At 42.6% G+C, this 15,308-nt stretch overlaps 1 long non-coding RNA gene across 1 annotated transcript; it reads left to right on the top strand.

Moving 5' to 3' along the window:
* Window positions 1–67: 67 nt before the first annotated feature.
* Window positions 68–14,628, top strand: LOC128323438 (uncharacterized). Its single transcript, XR_008306264.1, has 2 exons — window positions 68–198; window positions 14,369–14,628. It is a non-coding gene; the product is annotated as an uncharacterized LOC128323438 (long non-coding RNA).
* The last annotated feature ends 680 nt before the right edge of the window (window positions 14,629–15,308 follow it).

Raw genomic sequence — 15,308 nt, 5'->3', positions numbered from 1 at the left:
AGAGTTCCCAGCATGCCCCTTCAGACCTTCTTAATATGTGCTCTTCATTATTCAGGATGTCAGGCAATGCATCAGTACAATAGAGGGAGAAGAAAGACAAGGCTGTCCTGCACAATTTCTTAACTTCACATTGTGTGCCAGGGCAACACGGGGAAAAGAAGGCACTTGCCTACTGCTGTTACTCCTGCTGTCATAGGGGTGAGTAAAGAGCATATTTTAGAAGGTAGAGGAGCTGGAAGAAAGAGAACAGCAAACTTCTCTGAGTCTGAGCTCATAAGTGAGATCCTGGAACAGGGACCTGCTTCCATACCAAAGCCATAATACATGGTGGGAAAGGCAGAATGACAGCCATTCCAGCTAAGGTATGGGAGGCACATTTTGAAAAAGTTTGTCCTTCCATTTTCCAAGCTTTTTTTCCAAGCTCCTTAAGTTTGTTTCTGAGTCCATTGAGAGCTTCACTGATATCTTTAACTTTGGAGCCCTATTGTTAATCTCCAGAATGCAAAAATGAGCTGCAAACTACAGACCAAAGCTGCAAATGATATATGGCCCTATGTCTCATTCGATAGGTGGAACAGAATTTCTTCCCCTGATTTTAGATCCACCCTGATTCTGTACAGGGCTCATTTTGCCAGGGCCAAGGCAAAGAAATATACTGATCTTTTCAAATAACTCTTAAATCCCACAGAGCCATGTTTTAAAAACTTGAAATTGTATTTCAGGTCATGAAGTGGTATCAGTATCTATAAGCTCTTGAGTTTATAAATGATGAACTAACTATACTGAATATTATCGATACATCATACTGGTAATTTGGCCACTGAATATGAAATGACAGCACAATGTTATGTTTGCTGAGAAGCAAATCTCACTGAGTCAGAAGAACTTACTTCCAAATTTGTCTGCATAGGATTGTAGCCTCTTGTACTGTGCACACTACTGACATCTAATGGCTTGGCTTGCTACTGCATATGTATCTGATATATATATGCAAGATACATACATAGCTGATGTATCTGACAGAGACATGGCACCAGAGAGCATGTATCAGTCTGGCATTTCAAATTATGCTAAGTCTAACATTTTTATGGTACATACCATAACTGCACCTTTGATTTATTTTATTTAACACATTTATATGCTGCCCTGTATAAAATCTCAAGGCAGTTTACAATTTAAACAAATGGCAAGTAACACCTGAGAATCATATAAATCAGATTAAAATTACTGTAAATAAAACTTCAAAATATCATAAACTGAAAGTCTGATGAAACAGATGTGTTTTCAAAAGTCATTTAAAACTACCAGAGATGAGGAGATTATGATTTCATTTGGGAGTGTGTTCCAAAGCCCCTGGGTAACCATAGAGAAGGTACGGTTTGGGGTTGCCACCAAGCGAGCCTGTGGCAACCACAACTGGATCTCCCCTGATGATCTTATTTGGCATCAGAGGTCATGAAGAAGGAGGAGCTGTCTTAAATACCCTGGGCCCAAGCCATTCAGGGCACTATAGGTAATAACCAGCACTTCGTATTTTGCCTGGAAACTAATTTGGCAACCAGTGTAGTTCTTTTAAAAATGGAGTAGTGTGGTCTCTATGGGTAGCCCCAGAGACCAACCTGGCTGCTGTATTCTGCACCAGTTGCAGTTTCTGAACTATGTACAAAGGCTGCCCTATGTAGTGCCAGCGTGGTGTTGTGGTTAGAGTGCTGGACTGGGACCGGGGAGACGTGAGTTCAAATCCCCATTCAGCCATGAGACTTGCTGGGTGACTCTGGGCCAGTCACTTCTCTCTCAGCCTGACCTACTTCACAGGGTTGTTGTGAGGAGAAGCTTAAGTATGTAGTACACTGCTCGGGGCTCCTTGGAGGAAGAGTGGGATAGAAATGTAAATATAATAATAATAAATAAATAAATAAATAATAGAGTGCACTGCAGTAAAGCCTGGATGTTACCAACATATGCACCACTTTTTAAAGGTCATTTGTCTCAAGAAATGGATGTAGCTGGCATATCAGCCGAAGTTGATAAAAAACATTCCTGGCCACTGCCTCAACCTGAGATATCAGGGCGAGGTTTGGATCCGGAAGTACTCACAAGCTATGTACCTGATATTTCAGGGGGAGTGTAACCCATCCAGAACAGGCAGATCTAAACCACTTCCTAAGTTCTGGCCTCCCACAACAAGTACTTCTGTATTGTTTGGATTCAACTTCATCTAGTTCATTACCAATTCCAGGCAGGCATTTAAGTGGGTTAAGCCTTCTCCTGATGAAGTTGATATGGAGAAATAGATCTGGGTGTCATTAGCATGTTTATAGCAACCTGCACCAAATATCTTGCTGATCTCTCCCAGCAGTTTCATGTAGATGTTAAAAAGCATTGGTGATAGAATGGAGTCCTGAGGGACTCTGTTGCTCTGCAAAGTGAGAGCTATTTTACAATCTCCAAGCAACACCATCTTGAATCTACTCGAGAGGTAGGAGTGGCACCGTTACAAAGCAGTGCCTCCAGCCCAACCCCCTCAGGTGGTCCAGAATGATGCCATGATTGATGGTATCAAATGCCACTGAGAGACACAAGAGGAACAGGGTCACACTCCCCCTATCAATTCCCAATTGGAGATCATCCATCAAGCCAACCAAGGCAGTCTCCACCGCATAGCTTGCCTTAAAACCAGTTTGAAATGCTTATTCCAATAAGCTGCTTCTTCCAAGACTGACTGGAGTTGAGACAATACCACCCTCTCAATCACCCTGCCCAACCATGGAAGATTGGAGACAGTTCTATAATTGCCTAACTGAGGGGCCCAAAGCAGGTTTCTCCAAAACTGGTCTAACAATTGCCTCCTTAAGGAGACATTCTGCTCTCCCCCAAAGAGGTACTTATGATACTAACAAGACCCTCTCCAATAATTTCCCTGCTAGATTATATGAGCCAGGTAGGGCATGGGGGAGGAGAGCTGGTCTTGAGGTAGCAAGCATGACTTGTCCCCTTAGCTAAGCCGGGACTGCCCTGGTTGCATATGAATGGGAGACTTGATGTGTGAGCGTTGAAAGATATTCCCCTCAGGGGATGGAGCCACTCTGGGAAGAGCAGAAGTTCCAAGTTCCCTCCATGGCATCTCCAAGATAGGGCTGAGAGAGATTCCTGCCTGCAACCTTGGAGAAGCCACTGCCAGTCTGTGAAGACTGAGCTGAATACTGAGCTAGATAGACCAATGATCTGACTCAGTATATGGCAGCTTCCTATGTTCCTATGAGTTGATTCATAGACAATTGTGTACATCTGTTGGAACACAGCTACCATCTAAAATTGTTCCAATTCAATACAATTTTTAAATAGACATTTTGATTTGAAATTGAGGCTGACATGATATACATATACATATACACACACAACACCTATATGCCACAATAGAATATCATCCTAAATTATTTTTTTAATGGTTTTGTAAATTGTGGATGATGCAAGTCATTTATGGTACTAGAGAAAGACATGCTGTTCTGGTAGCTCCAGGTCTTAACACCCACATCAATTTCGGAGGATGAATACAACTGAAGGATGCCTGGGCGGGTGCATGGCTGGGGGAGTCAGTCATGTGACTTGCCTCTGGCAGGGGGGGTCCACCCGGGGGGGGTCCAGGCAGTGGGTCCACCCAACGCCCCTGTTTCACATAGATCCTTCACCCCTGAAGAGGTGGGTTGTGGCTGCCAGTCCAACCTTAAGCAGGTAGTGGTCCGTCCATGACAATGGGAAACCACAGACATCCCCACCCATGGAACACCATCCTAACCAAAACAGAAAACTAAATTGAGTGTGTGACCAGCAATGTGCATTGGTCCTAAAACCACTTGGGAAAGGCCTATAGTTGTCATCATGGCCTATAGTTGTCATCATATGAACTTTTGACACAATATTATGGGATGGGTGCAGAATGTTTGTCAGAAATATCTTATTTAAAAGGCCTTTTTCGTGTCTTAATGGAAATAATAAATGGCCCTTATAATGCACCCTAAAATGCAGTTCATATCCTCCTATGTGACTTTTTCCATGCCATTTTTTTTTAGGTACAGTTGAAACTGTCTGAGAGCTTGCAAAACTGCTTAGGCTCAGAGAGCCTGGCAGGACAAAAGAATTGGGGGCCAAACATCTCAATATTTTCTATCCGTACATAGCTCCAAGCTGCTATGCAAATCTGTTTGAGAAAGTGATGAGCATTTAACACTTGCATATCCATTCTAATTTAAATCCATAATTCTTGAAGGGGTTGGAGGATAGACTCAGCCATAAAATGGTATGCACAGTCTTTAGGTTAATAATCCCCCACATATTTCTCTTTAAGTATGTGAACTCTTTGTTAGGTCGGAGATAAGGAAATTGCTTGACCCCAATTGCCCTACAGATTCCTTAGAGGAGGTTCACATCAGCTCTTTGATTAATGCTTATGTAGTAAGAAAGCTACTATTTGTTCTTTGAGGTTGTGATCTCTCCCCCATGCTCTCGTTATACTTTAAATGTTAAGGATAGCTTTTTCTGTGTGCATCCTTGGGCTCTAAAATTGTGCTTATTCTTCTATTCTAGTTCATCATCTACAGTTTTATGTTTATCTAAAGCATGTTAGGGACAAAAGCATTTTAGTTTCACATGAAAAGTTACTTTGGGTACTTGAAAGCTTTTTTCTCTCTGAAGAAAATGGCTACTGCATGACTGATTCTTTGTGAAAAGGAAAGCCACCACCCACCCCAATCCCTTACAGGTGGCATTGTGTGGTTTCTGAGGCATCTGTAAGAAACTTGTTGAAGCTGCTACTTTGCCTACAGCAAATCACAAACAAAAAAGCCACTCAAGGGAGCTGGTCTCTTAAGAACATCACCACACTTAAGCGTACAGGGCATTTTTCTACAATGGTGCAGTCAAACCTGATCTGTCTATTCCACCTAGTCCTTCTTTATGATAATAAAAATCTAGTTTGTATCATGACTGCCTCTCAAAGCAATTGACAAAACATTTGATTTTTAGAATATTAGTAAGTAATTGGCCACATTATGACAGTAAAACAGACAAATGGAACACTGACTTCCATTTCTCCACTTCCAGGAACAGAGAGCTGGTCTGGTGGTAGCAAGCATCACTTGTAGGGATGTGCGAACCAGTTCAGATCGGAACCGGGGGTGGTTCGATTCAGACCGGTTCGGACCGGTTCGGACACCCAAAAATTGGTAGGATGGTAGCTGGCACCCAGGGGTACCTGTCACCCAAACCCCAAAGCAATCGGACACGCGTACGATTTTTTAATGAATTTTTGAAAAAAAATATATTTTTTTATTCTATGATAGCAAATGAGATTTTCAATGAGACACCATGAATCCACTCTAATATGCTATCATAGAATCCACACTCAATACCTCAGAAACAAGAGAACCCTGTACCCCATGGGTTAGAAACCCATGGGGGTGGTTGGCACCCTATGTGCACTACACCACCACTCGCTCTGGGCCACCCCAGCACCCCCCAAGTGCACTTATGGGGCTGCTGAAAGCTCCATTATAACTTATTATGAGGAAAAACCTTAAAGACGCGTAAACTTTAACCAAAAATCAGCCCTCTGCCCAAATCCTTTGAAAAAATTCAGGTAGCTTCCTTGCCCCTATCTGGCACTACCACCAACCCCACACTGCTCTAGGCCACCCCTTTGTCCCCGATGTGAAGCTATACATTTGCTGACACCTCCATGCTTCTTTATGGAGAAAAACCTTAAAGACGCGTAAACTTCAAAAATCACTTAAAAATCACCCCTTTGCCCAATTCCTTTCAAATAATTCAGGTAGCTTCCTTGCCCACCCTAGGAACTACCAGCCACCACACTGCACTCTACGACACCCCTTTTCCCCCGACGTGAAGCTATACATTTGCTGCAATCCTAATTATTCTCTATGAGGAATTCAAAAATACTTTAACAATTCACCAATAATCAGAGGAGTGTCCAATTGCCTTGGGATTTTTTGGGTGGTAGGAACCCCTGTCTGTCTACCACCCACCCCACTTATGTGCCCCTAGGTGCTCCACAATAGGGGATATGGACTGGTTCGGGTCCCATTATACTCTATGAGAAAAATAATTAAAAATATTTCAAATATTCATTAAAAAATCATAGGGGTGTCTGATTGCTTCAGGGTTTGGATGGTTGTTGGCACCCATGGGTGCTCCACAATAAGGAATAATGGCCTGGTTCAAGTCCCATTATATCCTATGAGAAAAAAATAAAAATAATTTTCAAAAATTCACAAAAAATCGTACGAGTGTCCGATTGCTTTGGGGTTTGGTTGACAGGTACCCCTGGGTGCCAGCTACCATCCTACCAAATTTTGGGTGTCTGAACCAGTCTGAACCAGTTTGTATCCGAACCGAACCAGGGGGTGGTTCGAACAAAACCAAAACCGAACCACCCCCTCCTGGTCCGGACCCAGTTCGGATCCGAACCAAACCAGGGGAACCAGTTTTGTGAACATCCCTACTTGCTCCCTTAGCTAAGCAAGGTCTGTCCTGGTTGCATTTGAATGGGAGGCTTGATGTGTGAGCACTGTAAGATATTCCCCTCAGGGGATGGAGCCGCTCTGGGAAGAGCAGAAGTTCCAAGTTCCCTCCCTGGCTGCATCTCCAAGATAGGGCTGAGAGAGATTCCTGCCTGCAACCTTGGAGAAGCCGCTGCCAGTCTGTGAAGACAATACTGAGCTAGATAGACCAATGGTCTGACTTAGTATATGGCAGCTTCCTATGTTCCTATGAGTTGATTCATAGACAATAGTTGATTCATAGACATAGAGTTGTGTACATCTGTTGCAATATAGCTACCATCTAAAATTGCTCCAATTCAATACGATTTTTAAACAGGCATTTTGATTTGAATTGAGGCTGACATGATAGGTAGCCCAATGTTGATGTTAGAGATCCACTGGGGGGCTGCTGCACAACTTGAACAGCAGCCCGAATGGGACCGCATGCTGAGGCTGCTGCAAAGCAGCTCAAAACCACTTCTAGGCAGTTGCACGGTGTTCCTTCCCTCGGAAACCAGTGCACAACTGTCCTGAAGCAGTGTTGAATTCTTCCACAGCAGCTCCGTGGCAATGCATTGTTGGGGCTGCGGCAGCTCCATCGGGTCCCTAATGTCGCTGTAGGGCTGCTCATCATATTGGCCTGTGTCTTTAGGAGCTCTCTTTTGGAATACTTCACAGCAGGATTTTTCCCCTTCCCTACCCTTGATTGAAGTCACTCCTTCAGTCTTCCATCTTGGCTATGTTGCCAAACTCCTCTGACAGGTGAGTGCCCGGTCACTGTTCACGTGGCACTAGATTTGAGTACTCTTCCTAGCTCTAGGTAAATGGGCAAAGAAGCACCTTCTCTAATGTTGGCTTTCTTGTATGTAGCAGGCGGTAAGCAACTGTCCCTGTTTAATGAAGCACAGTGTCTGTCCCATGGCTGTTGCTGGTGTCTCCTATGTGTGTGGCTTATATATCTCCATCCTTTTGAGACAGGGCACCATTTTTATAGCTTTTGCTTTGTGGAATATTCATAATATTTTCAATAATAAAAGAAAGTGTTTGGTTCATAAAACTCTGTAAGCAAGCTTATCTATACCAGCAAGGTGATTTTTAGTAAATTATATTTACAAAAAGGGGAAGAGCACCAAGCCCATTAATTTAATTAGAATGGAAATGAAGTTATTTTGAGGGACAGAATTGCTCTTCATCCATCTACACAATATGCCAACTAACACAGAAAATAAATAGTGTTTCTGTATGTTGCCATTCTCAATTTTTAAGGACTGGATTAGTTATGGTGCATGTTAACATACCTTGTTGCGGTTAAAGGTGCAACAGAAAAGCCAGTTCAAAATGGAAAACTCTAGCCTTAAAGAAGCAGACCCAGCAAACCTATATACAAGCAGCAGGCTGAAATAAATTTGCTTCCTGCTATTACCTTCAAAATGTTGCTTTGTCCATCCTGGTGGTGAATGTTCTCCAAACTGATGAATATTCACCTATTATTTGATATCTGCATTTGACACCCAGTAGGATTCTGTTTCAATATTCAGTGTCTGACAGTCAATCCTGTACAGTATTTGATAGCTGACATGCAACAGTATGTTAATATTTTACGATACTGTAAGCTGATGCTGCTGTTGTTCAAACTTCGGGGAGCATATTCCACATCAACCTGTCTGCCAAGGAACTTCTGTGCAACTGCTGTGGAATCAGGCACAGTGCAGAAGATTCTGGGATATCTTCTAGCATGCATACTCAGCTCATATGGGGCAGTATGGGGCATGACTACATGTCACCCATTATGAACCAGTAATGTACCCTAGAACGTACTCAGCATTCCTCAGGGCATTGTAGTGGAAAATCAGCGGTGCTCCGCAAACTATCTTTTGAAGAAGCAGAAGCTTGTCTGCAGTTACTAATATTCTCATTAAGGAAACCATGATAAGCAAAGAACTTGGGATTCTAACCATGAAATGTGATGCCCCACCATCTAATTTCTTAGAAATTTGGACAGCTTATGCCCCGCACCCAAGAGAAGCCAGCCCCCAAAGTGACCATCTAGTATTATATAACAGAGCACAGAAACGCCTCAAGGGAATGGGAAATAAAAAAGTGTATTCTTTCCCCCTCTCCCTGTGAGGCTTGAGATTTCTTTGTGAGAGTGACTGGAATTTGGAGTAGGAACAGCTCTTCGTGCTGGAGATACACAGCAACATTTTGCTGGAGGACCCATTGCTTCATGATTGATAGAGAAAATAATAAAATGAATAGACTTCGTATGGTTTTAACATAGACATCCTCACACCATAACTACACAGCTGCCCCCACAGTTGTATAGTACTTATAAACTACAATACTACAACATCTGAAGTAATTGTTCCTTTCTTCCGCTAGATGGTGGTATAAAGCTATGTTTGAACATACCAACATTACCAGTGAAATGTTTCTTAAGCTAACCTTGGACTTTTACACACAACAGACTTTACCATGAGTTTACAGAGGCTTTACTGCGAACTCATAGTTGTCCCCAAAAACCAAGGCAAATAGTGGATATTTTTTACCCCACATATGAATTGGGCTACACTTTAATGCACTGTGAAAAACATGACTTGTGTGTGAGCTGCTCCCCAATAACTCGCAGGGACTTGGGGGTAAATCTGGCCGATACGTGAATACACCCCCTTCATTCCAGAGGAGACGTCAGTTAAAGGGCTTTAGCCCTGTGTGAAAAACTTCCTGGGCAATAAAGAGCAATGGAGGTTCTGGTTTTGACTCTGACTCTGATTGTGGTATGGATTTGCCAACTCTCTAGTATTGACCTGGAGATGCTAGAAATTGGCATCAATATCCAGGAGACTATTGAAAGCAATTGTGGAGATGTTCATGGCTTGGTTATTTATTTATTTATTTTAAGGAGATAAAAAATCTCGAGGAATAGCTTTAGTTTGCATTAGCAACTCTAGCAAACACAGATATTAATGCAGACTATAGAACAAGAGTTAGCACAGGCTGAACTATTGATTTTCTTTGTAGCATAGTGAATAAGACTTCATTTCTAAACATACCTTAGAATGTTCAATAGAGAGTAAGCCCTATTGAACCAGTGGGATTTATTTTAGAATAAAACCAACACAGGATTGTGCTGTAAGACACAAGGTTACGAATCAGCAAGCCTCGATTCCAATCCCTCTCCTGCCATGAACTCAGAACCGAACTACTGAAGTGTATGCATGTTGCCCAGTGTGCAGTGGGAAAGGTGAATTTTGGGGTTCCTGACTTCCCCTCATATCACCCTGTACCTACTAGAAAAATGATCAAGAGGGGGAAAGGAGGATGTGGGGAACTACAGTCTTACTTTCATACTGGGGAGGATACTAAAAACAATTATAAAGCAGTCAATCTTAGATAGATAAACTTTATTACAGTCTTTGACCAGTACAAGCAGTCAGTCTTGATAACAATGAAGCAGTGGTGGCTGGTGGTTCCTGGGAGTGCGGGTGTGTGCGCGCTAGGCAGGGCAGCTGATGGGTGGAACCACAGAGAGTGAGAGGTGGAGCCAATTGTGGGTAACTGCAGAGGTGGAGGCAGGACTAGGTGAGTGCCTTAGCAATAACTGGCAAAGTGTCGATTTGTAGCTAACAAGTGGGATCAAAATACAAACACACACAAGCACACAAATCTCAACTGCTCATCAGCAGAGATACAGAGAAATATGGAAAACTTGCTTTATACTGCTTAACAGGTCTACAGCGTTTTGTAGATTTGTATCTAATGTGGCAGAATCAAAACACAAGCACGCACACAGAGGAAAAGAACTGTACAAGCCATAAGTAAAGCAGATCAGCTACAAAAGGCTGCTTCTGTGGAGCCCCTGGATAGGACACTTGCCCTACCCTACCATCTCTGAGAAATCCTGGAGAATGGGTGAGGTGTTGCAGAACTGGAGATCAGCTAATATTGTCCCAGTCTTCATAGGGGGCAGGGAAAAGGAGGATTCAGGGTACTAATGTCTTACTTTCATGCTGGAAAAGATACTAGAACGAATTATAAAGCAATCAATCTTGATAACAATGCAGTGACAAATTAATAAAGGATAGGGAATGGCACTCACCTTACATTTCTGAGTCAGCCATGTTGTCCTTTCCTACATTTTGTGTCCCAGATCCTTTAAAATATTAATAAGTCAGGAGCTAATAAGCATACTCATTTTTGGTTTTGCAAAGTTGACGGTCCTAGAACCACCCTATAAACCAATAAGAGAGGGACTAGGTGGATTGACTCCTCAGGTAGCCAATCAGAGTGCCTAGAGGTTGGGAAAGTCTTTTTCTTTTAGCTACTCAGAAAAATCCAATCATCATTTTGGAAAGAGAGCAGGTAGGCTGGCTGGCTGGCTTGCTGACTTGCTGGCCAGCAGTTGGAAAGTTTGATCTTTTGCTGGCTTCTTTGTGTTTGTTTGGAGGGGAGGAATGTAACCTACACTTTATCTCCTTTGCTCTCTGATCTGATCTGGATGTAAAGCATTATGGCCCATTCCCAAAATGACATGCCATAAAACGTTGGAATGAACAGTAGACTGGACTAATTAGATTAGAACCTGGCATAAGAAGCCAGGAAGTTCTTTTAGGGCATATACATGGATTTCTGAGTCCAAACTGTGGCTTTCCATGTGGATGTGTAAAGAAGCAATGGATTCTGTTAGAAGGAAAATAATTTTTAAAAATCTATTTGCTGTGCAGAGAGGCAACCAGGTTTTCCTCTGTACTGTGGCCATTATCTGTAACATTAATATATCCACTGGGGGCTATGGTTCATTGGACAAGGATTAAGGAAGTGATCTCTATTTTTTGCTTGCTAGGATGGATACCCAGGCTAAGTGGTGAGCACACAAGGTGGGCAGATAGTGGTACCGAGCTGTTCAGCAGGCATGGAGTAGGGAGAGGGTATCCTCATGCATCTTTGCTTCCCAAGGTGTCCTCTAAATTACAAGAGATGTCACCTAAGTTACCTAGGTGCAGCAAGCATAACTGAATTTGTTTGTGATTGTTCGGTGATTTAATAATTGTGATTTTTCTATTCTTTATGTATGCATTTTTTTAAATAGGCAGGCAGAGCTGCCCTTGTAACTTCAGAATGCATTTGTTCTCCACTTTTGTAGCTGGTCAGTGCTTTACCAGTGGCTTATATATATTTATTTACTTACTTTTACATGTAAAGCCTGAACATCCTTCAAGAAGCCCAGAATGGTGCAGATGGTTACATTTATCCTCCCAACAGCGCTATGAGGAAGGTTGTGTGAAGGTTAAGAGATAGGTGACTGTCCCAGAATGGCTCAGTGAGTTTCATGGCTGAATGGGGATTTGAACGAGAATTTCCCCAGTCTAATCCAGCACACTAACCATTATACCACTCTGGCTCAGAATTATTTCTTGTATGTATGTATGTATGTATGTATGTATGTATGTTTACACAGTCAGACAGGTGTTATTGACTGGTTTGTTTTATCCAGACATCGAGTCCTTCCCAAGGACCTGGGATGGCTGTATTTTATTATCAATGTTGTTGCTGTTGTTGTTATTATTATTTTATTATTACTCTTATTCATTTTGAAATAATCAGGCAGACAAAGCTGCCCTGGGAGTTTTTCACATGGTGCTTCAGCTCTCGGAGTATGCCACAAGCGAAGCCACTTCAAATAAGAATCATGACATTACAGATGGCAGCTTTATATGAGTGGAGCCACTATTGAGTGAATGGGTTCAAAGAACTCGGGCCACGACCCCTCACGTTCTGAGACTCATGCCCCTGACACTCTGCCTGCATCCGTCAGATGTGGGGCATGGTTTAGCTCCCAAACGAGGGTCCACAGCCAGAGCACGGCCAGAGCAGCCCTCCCTGCCTTTAACATAGCCCGGGTTCAGCCCACTACCATGGCCCCCTAGCCACAACCCCTACATCAGTTTCTGACATAGGGAGGGGTTGGGCCCACCCCCTATGTCCAACATCAGATGCAGGGGCATGGTTTAGCTCCCCAATGGGGCCATGCATCCACATTTGTGAGTTAGATCCTCTAGCGCCACATTAACAGTGTGGCAAGGATCAGCTCTCCCTGCCTTTAAAAGGCAGGGAGAGCCGCTCTGGCCATGCTGTGAATACAGCGCTGGCTGATTTAGCTCGATTTAGCCGATTTAGCCATTTAGCTGGCCGATTTAGCTGCACAGCCCCATTGGGGAGCTAAACCATGTTCCTGTGTCTGATGTTGGACGTAGGGGGCGTGCCTAACCACTCCCTACATCAGACGCTGATGTAGGGGGCACGGCTAGGGGGCCATGGTGGTGGGCTGAACCCGGGCTGCCGCTGGTCTCCCTCCGCACCTGCATCTTCCTATTTGCATCTTAAAAGCTTTTATTTCAAAAGTATGACTAGCAGCCACTCTCGCTTTATCCTGAAAAAGTGACTGAAATACAGGGTTGTTTTTTTAACTCCGGACATAAAGTGGGCTAAGCTAAAGCTCAGATGGAAAAATCTGAGTTTTGCGTGAAGTGCTCCCAAACGTCTCACAGGGACTTTGGCGAGAATCTGCCCGGTGTGAAAGCACACACTCCCATCTAGGGCAGATTTGAAGTACAAGCACTGTGCCAAAAAAAAAAAAAAAAAAAAAAAAAGCCCCTGGTGACTTCAGAATGCATTTACTCTCCACAGAAGCAGCATTTTGTAGCTGCTCTGCGCTTTACTTGTACCTTGTACAGTTCTTTTCCTCTCTGTGTGTGCTTGTACTTTGATCCTGCCTTGTTAGATACAAATTTACACACGGCTGTGGTCCTGTTAAGTAGTATAAAGCAACTGATGTTTTCCATATTTCTCTGTATCTCTGCTGATGAGCAATTGAAATTTGTGTGCTTTTCTGTGTGTTTGTATTTTGATCCCACTCATTGGATACAAACTGACACTGCCAGTTATTGCTAAGGCACCTGCCTAGCCCTGGCTCCACCTCTGCAGCTACCCACAATTGGCTCAAATTCTCACTACCTGTGGCTCCACCCATTACCTGCCATGCCTAGTCCCTCTGCCCACCCTACAGTCCCAGGAACCACCACTGAATGTACCTAGAGGCAAGGGTTTGCTTCTCCACCCCCAAACACCAACTGTATATATTTAAAGTTATATATATTTGAGAGCCAGTGTGGTGTAGTGGTTAGAGTGCTGGACTAGGACCAGGGAGACCCGAGTTCAAATCCCCATTCAGCCATGAAACTAGCTGGGTGACTCTGGGCCAGTTACTTCTCTCTCAGCCTAACCTACTTCACAGGGTTGTTGTGAAAGAGAAACTCAAGTATGTAGTACACCGCTCTGGGCTCCTTGAAGGAAGAGCAGGATATAAATGTAAAAATAAAATAAACAAATAAATAAAGGGAAAGTTCCAATTTACATGTGTGTACCTTTCATAACTGGTACATTTATGTAGTACAATGAAAAACTAGCTTGTTTTATGATTTAAGAACATGATCTATTATAGACTATAGTCCATTATAGTCCACCATCAGATGCACACCCAAGATGCTACCAAGTGTTGTCCTTTTAAAATAATCCCAGACTAACACAGTTCTGAACTAGAACTTTGGATATGAATACCCCACCAATTATGAGGCAGCACATATTCAACTATTTATTTATTATATTTGTATACTGTCCCAAACATATGACTTTATTGCACATATTCTCTAATAATGAGTGATCTAGTTGGACTGTATTTCATTAGCATTCCAATGTGGCTGTCCAAAATTTAGAACTGAGGTTGTTTTTATACTGCACCTTTTGCAATCTAGGTGACAATCCAGAGAAATGGCCTTTGGATGACCTCCAAGTGAGCTGCTATTTCCAGAGCATGAGACAAGAAGAAAAAGACTTGTTCCTCAAGTGTTTACATAGCCAACAAGACCCTCCTGAAGGATCCCAAGTCAACCTGAAATCACCTTTACACATTATTATTTAAAATGTTCTCCTATGTGATTGTAAAAAGAAGACCAGGAATTAAAAGCTGAGCATTTTACCATAAGTTTACCATAAAAGACTCAGCTAGGTATGACGAACTGTGGCTGTGTTTCTTAGTTTTAATATGCAACGATTGGTGATTTGAGTAGGTGGTGACCTCTCCACTCTAAGCGGTTTTGGATGATATAGATTATCTAGACTTATTTCAAACAGGCTTTCGAGCAGGTTATGAGGTTGAGACTGCCTTGGTCAGCCTGTTGGATGATCTCCAATTGGCTACCAACAAGACGGAGTATGACTCTGCTGATCCTTTTGGATATCTCGGCAGCTTCTGATACCATCGACCATGATATCCTTCTGGGTCACCTGAGGAAGCTGGAATTGGGTGGTACTGTTTTACTGTGGTTCCTTAGAATAACTCCAACATATTTTACTTCCCAGCCACTATTAGAAAGCAGATTACTCTTCTACATTAATCCTCAAAATAACCAGGCAGTTTTGAATACATTTACTATTTTCTCCATCTCTAATAAATGTACAGCTAAGAAGAAACTTTTAAAATATTACTTTGTGATGGTTCATTATTTACTATGAAGCCTTGTTCATATGGGGAGACATTTTTATTATAGGGAAGGGGGAACATTCATACAATCACTTTAGCTTCATTATTAAACCTAATGAAACAAATGAGTTTGAATATATTTCAATATATTGAATATATTTATTTCTGCATTGGATTGTGTTCCTAGACTACAGGCCTGTTGCCAGTTAAAA

The sequence above is a fragment of the Hemicordylus capensis genome, chromosome 4 (assembly GCF_027244095.1).
Source record: "Hemicordylus capensis ecotype Gifberg chromosome 4, rHemCap1.1.pri, whole genome shotgun sequence".
NCBI lineage: Eukaryota > Metazoa > Chordata > Lepidosauria > Squamata > Cordylidae > Hemicordylus > Hemicordylus capensis.
The sequence above is the reverse complement of the archived record's forward strand: the minus strand, read 5'-3'. Positions and strand labels throughout refer to the sequence as shown.